Source organism: Schistocerca serialis, chromosome 9 (assembly GCF_023864345.2).
Source record: "Schistocerca serialis cubense isolate TAMUIC-IGC-003099 chromosome 9, iqSchSeri2.2, whole genome shotgun sequence".
NCBI classification, from domain to species: Eukaryota; Metazoa; Arthropoda; class Insecta; order Orthoptera; family Acrididae; genus Schistocerca; species Schistocerca serialis.
Window position 1 is genome coordinate 487,707,405 of NC_064646.1, and position 8,534 is coordinate 487,715,938.

The following is an 8,534-nucleotide window of genomic DNA, read 5'->3' on the forward strand; positions in this document are numbered from 1 at the left end:
TTTAAAAAGTAAAAGTAAATGGAGAGTGCTTGCCTTTCATAATAATTCATTGTTGAGTAGCACCTGAGGTCAAACTTGTAAGTTTGTCACTCACATCAATTTTCTCTCTTGCCGTGTAGGTCTCGGTCAAACTGTCATCCAGTTTCCTAGCTGTGGCCATCTTGAGTTTCTGATAACTGTCTTCATCACAACTTTTCACACCAATATTTATTACTGTTATTTCAGTTTCCTACTCCACGAAAGTGTCATGGCACCAATATTCTTTCTTGAGTTGCTTGTTTTCCCTAAGCATTAGATGTTTCTTCTTTATGTGATGATGTATATCAAAACCAGATCATACCTACAGACACGTCTGACTCTGTGTTAGATCAGCAGAGGATCATGGTCAGGTGTGCAAAGGCTAAATATATCAAGTAGGAGTACTGGCATATTATGAGGCTACGCTGGAAAGTAATGCCTCTTATTTTATTTTGTTCTGTTCTCAATATCGCTTGAGATATTACACATCACACATATTACTCACTCGACATTCCCACTTCACTAACACATGTTGCAACCCTCCACCACTAGAGGGCTCCAAATTGTAGCATGGGACGTGGCGGTAAGTAATGTAACTATGTCGGTGCGTGAGAGACCCTCAGAAAACTGAAAGCACAAATCTGAAGAGGTCATCCACACACTGAGTACCCTCTCCTTCAGCACGACAATGCCAGACTGTACACAAGCACAGCATCTGATGCCTCAAGTTCACAATCACTGATCATCCTCTGTACAGTCCCAACTTGGTCCCATCTGATTTTCCACTTGTTTCCAAAACTTCACTTTGATAGTAATGAAGTGGTGCAAGCAGAGGTGAGGCTGTGGGTCCATCAACAAAGGCAAACATTCTACAGTGACAGTGTGAACAAACTAGCCTCTCTTCGGGAGAAATGTGTTTGTCACCAGGGTGACTAAATTGAGAAATAAATGTGTAGACACCAGGAATAGAGTTGCAGAATGCTAATAAATTTTGTTTTATTAAAAAGCTTTAAGAGTTTTCACATAAAAAATTCGGAGGCATTACTTTTCAGCATACCCTCGTACATGTGAGGGGTTGCACTTGTGTAAAGATAGAATATAGATTTTTCTATTTATCTGGTGAAAACTGGATATCATATGAGTTATTAGTAAGAACTATTTTACCTGGCACGGAACGTGATAATTAATTGAGAAAGCAAATTGCTTTCCTGCAATGAACAGTGATATACAATATTGTGTGATTAGTCATCAACGCACTTTGAACAGACTTTTACACTGCACTATCACATACAAGGAAAGATTCATAACATTGACCTTGATTTTAGCACAACTCACAATATTAATTTGAGCACACTGTTCTAGTATGACGTAAATTAAGAACACCAGAGCCATTTTGGAAGCTAAACATTATCCTGACATATTTCACTAGTGTCTGCAGTTGGCATCTAAATTCATTTCACATATTATAACATGTATTTGATTACTGCATGCTGCAGGATGTTTCATGGTGATTTACTACGGATTTTGTATTATGATGGTTCAAACAATTAATGTTGCAAGGCTAAATGACATATTTCACTGCCTGAGTTATGGTGTATCATTTAACCCTTACCTTTGTGGATATTACACTGCTGGAAAGAAAATTAGTATTCCTACAAAGACGACACCAGTTTTATTCTGATGGTGGCATATGCCACCTCGGGGATAGTAGATGTGCTATAAATGGTTTCAACATCATCCACCAACAGATATCATTGTGGCATAGCTACCAGAGCACCGTCTGTGTCTACCCTTTAATAGGAAGTGTTCACAGGCAAAGGACTCAGTGTGGTGCAGACATGAGAAGCAAGCAGGCAACCATGCCATGGAGAGAGACTAATGCTTCCTACAGTCAACTGAGAGAGTTTGAAAGGGGTGAAATTGTGGTTTCCAAGTGGTAGGACTGTCCTTCCAAACAACTGCCACACAAGGTGAACGTGCTGCACAGTTGTGCAATGATTCTGGTATCAGTGATTGTGTGAACATTCTCACACCTGTAGATGAGGTTCTGGACATCGATACAGCACAGACGCCCGCCAGGATTATCATAACACAGATAACTGGGCTTGTGAGCTCAGACATGTCAACACAAACTGTTGTGAACCTGTTGTTAGCAGTAAGACTATGGGCACGCATATCTCTAGTCACCTTCAATTCACACTGCAGCATCGACATACACGACTCGACTGGCACTGTCAAAGGATCACTTGGAAGATGGAATGGCATGCTGTGGTCATCAGCAATGAAAGCAGATTCTGCCTGCATGGAAGTGATGGTTGTTTGCACATACAGTGTAGAAGTGGTGAGTATTATTTAGAAGAGTGCAAGCATCCAAGGCACACTGCCCCCATCCCAGGCCTTATGGTCTGGTGGGCATTAAGCTACAATTCTCTTTCACCTTTGCTGTTTCTGGAGGGAACACTAACCAGCGCTCAGTACATGCAAAATGTTGTTAAACTCATTCTTTTGCTGTTTTTGCAACAAGAAGGTGATGTGTTGTTCCAAAAGGATAATGCTCGCCCACACACTGCCCCCGTGAAACTTAGCGTGTCGTGCAGAAGACGCAGTAATTTCCCGCAATTATGATCCCTGGACCTGTCTCCAATCGAGCATATGTGGGATATGATGGTATGAGAAGTGATCATGCAGTTGTCAACCAACAGCTCTTACATAACTAGGTGAATGGGTTGAGCAGGCACGGCATAACACATCCCAGGACAGTATTCATCATCTGTACCCTTGACTGGATGCCATAGGCAGCCTGCATTGCTGCCCATGGAGGCTACACCTGATACTAATATGGATGTTTCAGCACCTGAAAACTGCTTGTGCTACTGATCTGTAAATGTAATCATTTCATGTACTCCATATGCTCTGTTGCAACATTAAATTTTGAGTAAACTGGAAATCTCTAAAAGGACCAATCTTTTTCTTGCAATGTAGTTTAGTGCATTACATTTATGCATGTCTTAAGAGTGTCACTCTGAACTCTATGTGCATGCTGCGTCAAACTTGAACACCACATACTAAAATATGCGTTTAAATTACAATCAAGGTGAAGTTAACTTGTTCGAATTTATTTTAAAAAGGGCATGTACTTAAATCTCATTGAAAAAATTAACTGATATTTATCATGCTTACGTACTTTACCTCATCTGGAATCATTCATCCGGTCTTCATTCTTGAAGGAAAGACACACCAAATACATATTTCTTCTTTCATATCTCAGTTTTTATTTTTAGAAGTACACCATCACAAATAATTATTGATTTCAATGATTAGTTATATAGGTATTGACATTCAGTACTATTGCAAATAAAATGTTCGCCTATTGGTTACTAAATGTCATTCTAATGTGGCTCACCATTGAGAGCCTAGTTCCCAGAGTCTCTCCTTCTCTACTAAGGTATACACATATCAAAAAAAAGTTTTACATCACCCTGGTTCCCAGAACTCCTGAAGACAGACGTTGACTGTGGATATTGTATCACAGACACAGTCTCTTTGACTGTTCAGAGATGTCACTAAACCCACCCAAAGATATAAACAACCATGCATGAGCAGTGCCTATCAGATGGAGGGGGTCCGACAGCCAATCAGTTCCACTCATCCCACCAGGAAGGAGGTACATGGCTCATGTTGTCTGTAGTTTAACCATGTCTAGATGGTCAATACCACAGTTGGATTGCATCCACATTGTTACTTTGTGCCAGAAAGGGCTCTCAACAAAGGAAGTGTCTAGGTGTCTCGGAGTGAACCAAGGCGATGTTGTTCAGCCATGGAGGATATACAGAGAGACAGGAACTGTCAATGATATGCCTCCTCAGGCTGCCCAAGGGCTACTACTACAGTGGTTGACCACTACTTACGAATTATGGCTCGGAGGAACCCCGACAGCAACACCACCGTGTTGAATAATGCTCTTCGTGCAGCCACAGGACATCGTGGTACAACTCAAACTGTACGTGATAGGCTGGAAAATGCACAACTTCAATCCTGACATCCATTTTTGCAATGACGACACAATGCAGCGCAGTACAGAAGGGCCCAACAACATGCCGAATGACCGCCTCAGGAATGGCATCACGTTCTCTTCACCGATGAGTGTCGCATATGCCTTCAACCAGACAATCGTCGGAGACGTGTTTGGAGGCAACCCTGTCATACTGAACGCCTTAAACACACTATCCAGTGAGTGCAGCAATGTGGAGGTTCCCTGATTTTTTGGGGTGACACTATGTGGGGCCAACGTGTGCCAGTGATGATCATAGAAGGTGCCGTAACAGCTGTATGATACTTGAATGTCATCCTTCGATCGATAGTGCAACCATATTGGCAGCATATTGATGAGGCATTCATCTTCATGGACGACAATTCGTACCCCCATCGTGCACATCTTGTGAATGGCTTCCTTCAGGGTAACATCACTCCAGACATGAACCCTATCGAACATGCCTGGGATAGATTGAAAAGGGCTGTTTATGAAAGATGTGACCCCACCAACCACTCTGAGCGATCTACGCCGAATCACCGTTGAGGAGCAGGACAATCTGGACTAACAGTGCCTTGATCAACTTGTTGATAGTATGCCGAACCTCTTGGAACCGAGGTGATACAAAACTTTTTTTGATGTGTGTATTTTAGCACAATGATCAAGGCTCTAGGCTCACGCTAGTTGTTCAAGTGTTGCAGGAACACAATTATGCTCTCTCTCCAGCTAGTCTAGTCTGCTGCAGTGGGAAACATGCTCATCCTTGTTGCACAAATGCCTAACCAACCCGTGGCCCTCGCCCACTTTGGCCACTGACATCTTAACAACCTCCATAAAGACCTGTATTTTAACAGTGCTTATATTACCATTGTTACTAACTATACATCCCCTTTTGATAGATTATGATAAATTTATTTATATGTAACCCCTAAAATTTAAGGTCCACACCAGTGCAACCCATCTCTCCATGGAAGATCATGACAAGCTGTAAACAATATATCATCACTTCAACAGGAGGGGGCAGAATGTACAAGCCATAGTCAGCCTAGGGGCACAGGGCAAAATTTATTAACCACTTGAAAATTGTTCTTGACATGAGTTCACAGTGAGTATTTGGCATCCTCTTGCATGACCTATGTGACAGATTCACCTAGTATAAGGGGCGTTCAGAAAGAGAAAAGCCAGAGTCTGGAATGCGCAAACCGATGACAGGAGGGTAATATTGTGACATGTGTAACAAGGTGTGGTTCCGACCATAGTGTGGAAGTTCACATCCATCGCTAGAGGGCACGCGTGCAAGTCACGTGACTATACAGAGCTAGCAGCAGCATGCACCAATCATCCATTGCTGCCAGTCACGTTGCAAACAGTAACATGGAGGCATCAAGAGCAAAGAGATATTGTTCGTTTTCTAACAGTGGAAGGAGTAAGAGGAATGGACATTCATCGACGAATGTCACAAGTGTACGGTGAACACTTTATGTCCCTTGCAATAGTCAAGGCGTGGCACAAGCACTTCAGGGAAGGACGGATATGATTAGCCGATGATGCACAGTCTGGAGCACCCCACTGCATTACCAACGACATCATCCAGCTGGTGGATGTACTTATTATGCAGGACTGCTGAGTGAAAGTGAAAGCTGTAGCCACCGCAGTCGGATTGAGTGTCGGAAGTGTTCACAATATCACAAGGGAACGACTGCACATGCACAAAGTATGTGTCCAATGGGTGCTCCCACAGTCTTCATCCACACCAGGAAACATGTCGAATGGCCCACTGTCTTGTTCATCTGCAGCACTATGCTTAGGGAGGAAATGCATTCCTGGCACCAGTGGTGGCTGGAGATGAGTCATGGGGTCATCACTTCAAACCACTTCACTTCAGTGAAAGCATCCAGGGTCACCACCACCAAAAAAAGCCAAGACCATCCACACGAGTGCAGAAAAAGTTATGCTGACATTCTTCTTTGACCAAGATGGCCCCCTTCTGATTCACTTCCTGCAGCACGGGACAACAGTGAATGCCCAGCGTTACACACACACCTTGGCCACCCTTCGCCAAGTGATCAAATCAAAACAACCAGGCAATCTCACCTGTGAGGTCATTCTGCTCCACAATGCAAAGCCTCATATGGCCAACACAATGGCACTCCAGCAGAAATTCAAATGGGAGGTTCTTGGCCACCCTCCATACAGTATGGACATATCTCCCTGTGATTACGTCATGTTTGCTCCCCTTAAAAAGGCTCTGAGGGGCAAACGATTCACCTCAGACGACAACATCCAGCTGTACGTGCAGAACTGGTTAACATCGCAGCCCCGGGCATTGTATGAGCCAGCCATTCACCACCTTGTGTCACAGTGGGACAAGTGTCTCAACAGCCAGGGTCAATACTTCTAACGTACAGGTACTGGTTTCAGTAATTATGCCTCCAGCTCAATTGTTTTTGAATGCCACTTACAATTCAGACCAAAAGTGGTTCATTCTAGTAAGGATGCTGACGGACCAAGCTTTCCTCCACGGAATCTGTGGCAGCCAAGAGGGCAACTGGGGGTGGCGTCACGTGCTGGAGAGGGGATCTGAGCCAAGCATGAGTTGAGGAGGCGATACTCTCTCTACTCTAAAACCAGCATTTCTCCGTACTGTTCCACAGATAATCAGTCGCAGTGGCCCCTCAAGTGACTTTTGTTTAAAACACTGTTCCTAAGTCATGTTCACTGTACCCTGTATCAAAGAAAATATTTTGTTTTTAACTGCTAAACCTTGGCTTTCATTTGCACCTGCATGGGACACCCACATCCTTGTGTATCCTTACTGTTTCTCATCACTCAGCACATTGTACATCTATACACTCCATTGCACGCCCAACCTTCACAGCTTCAGCTGCAGGTTCCATGTCCTGTTTGCTGACGTATAAAATTTGCAACTCCAGGATGATCTCTGTCCACCCTGTGGTGTTTCCCTTGTGTGTGATTATGGAAATTTAACTGTAACACCATGAGTACAGAAAACTGTGTGGCAGATTTGTCAGTTTGATGTGGTCTAAATTATCTTTTACTGCTCTTGTTAAAATATGATCACCTTTTTGTTTTGTTCTCGTGGTCCAGTTATGCTGCACTACAGCCGTACGTGAACTTACTCCTCTCGACTTCATCTCTAGGCAGGGTTATGCTGTAAGAAAGTGACTATTTTCAGTTACTGAATTATGAACATGTCTTCAATGATTATCTGCTGTGTTGTTTCAATTATTTACATCAGTTGTGAAGACAGATCTAATTATCAATAACTCATAACTTCAAGTACATCATTCAATATGCCCGACCACACTGAACTTAACTTAAGATTACAATTTACAGACTTCATTTGTCTCGAGCATTTGCACTGCAGTCTGTCTGTTTTCTCTGCGGCATCCATGACACCTTCAAGAGGCATCACCAAGGCATAAATTCCCACATCCAGCAAGTGCTACTGTGCTCACCATGCCACACTTTGCTCCTGCTGTATTAGGTCAAAAAAATGTTCAAATGCGTGTGAAATCTTATGGGACTTACCGTAAATGCTAAGGTCGTCAGTCCCTAAGCTTACACGCCACTTAACCTAAATTATCCTAAGGACAAACACACATACCGATGCCCGAGGGTTGATTCGAACCTCCGCCGGGACCAGCCGCACAGTCCATGACTGCAGCGCCTTAGAACGCTCGGCTAATCCCACGCGGCTGTATTAGGTCACTACATAGGCACCATCTGCACAGATCAGGGAACGCACAGTGAACGTTTCTCACTGCATAAAATATTTATTAAAGACATGGCCATCTTTCACCAGCATGATCATGTTCAGTGGAACATAGGTCATTCTCACAAGTAATACAAGCTACATTATAGATTCTCCTACTCAGACAAAATATGTCTTGTAAAACTCCTTTAATCCACTCTTTACAATTATACTAACATATCTGGTACCCTATTACAATTTGCTACTCATTTCATTTATCCGTAATAAATATATGGAATGTACCCATAGAATGAAAAGTCAAACAATGGAAAATCCAGGATGGAATGTAACAATATTATGAAAAGGAAAGTTGCTACTCACCAAATAGTGGAGATGCTGAGTCGCAGATAGGCACAACAAAAAGACTGTCACAAATAAAACTTTCAGCCAGTACGGCCTTTGTCAAAAAATAGATGAAACACACACACACACACACACACACAAGCGCGCGCGCGACTGCAGTTTCAGGCAACTGAAGTCACACTGTGAGCAGCAGCACCGGTGCATGATGGGAGTGGGGGGTAAGGAAGAGGCTGTGGTGGGAAGGGGGAGGGATAGTAGGGTAGGGGTAGTGGACAGTAAAGCGCACTGCTGGGGAGCATGCAGAGACGAGGAGGAGAGAGGGTACGACAGCTACGTGCAGTCGGGAGGTTGGATAGAGGGCAGAGGGGAGGGAGGTAGCGGAAAAAGAGTGAAGTAAAAAGACGTGGT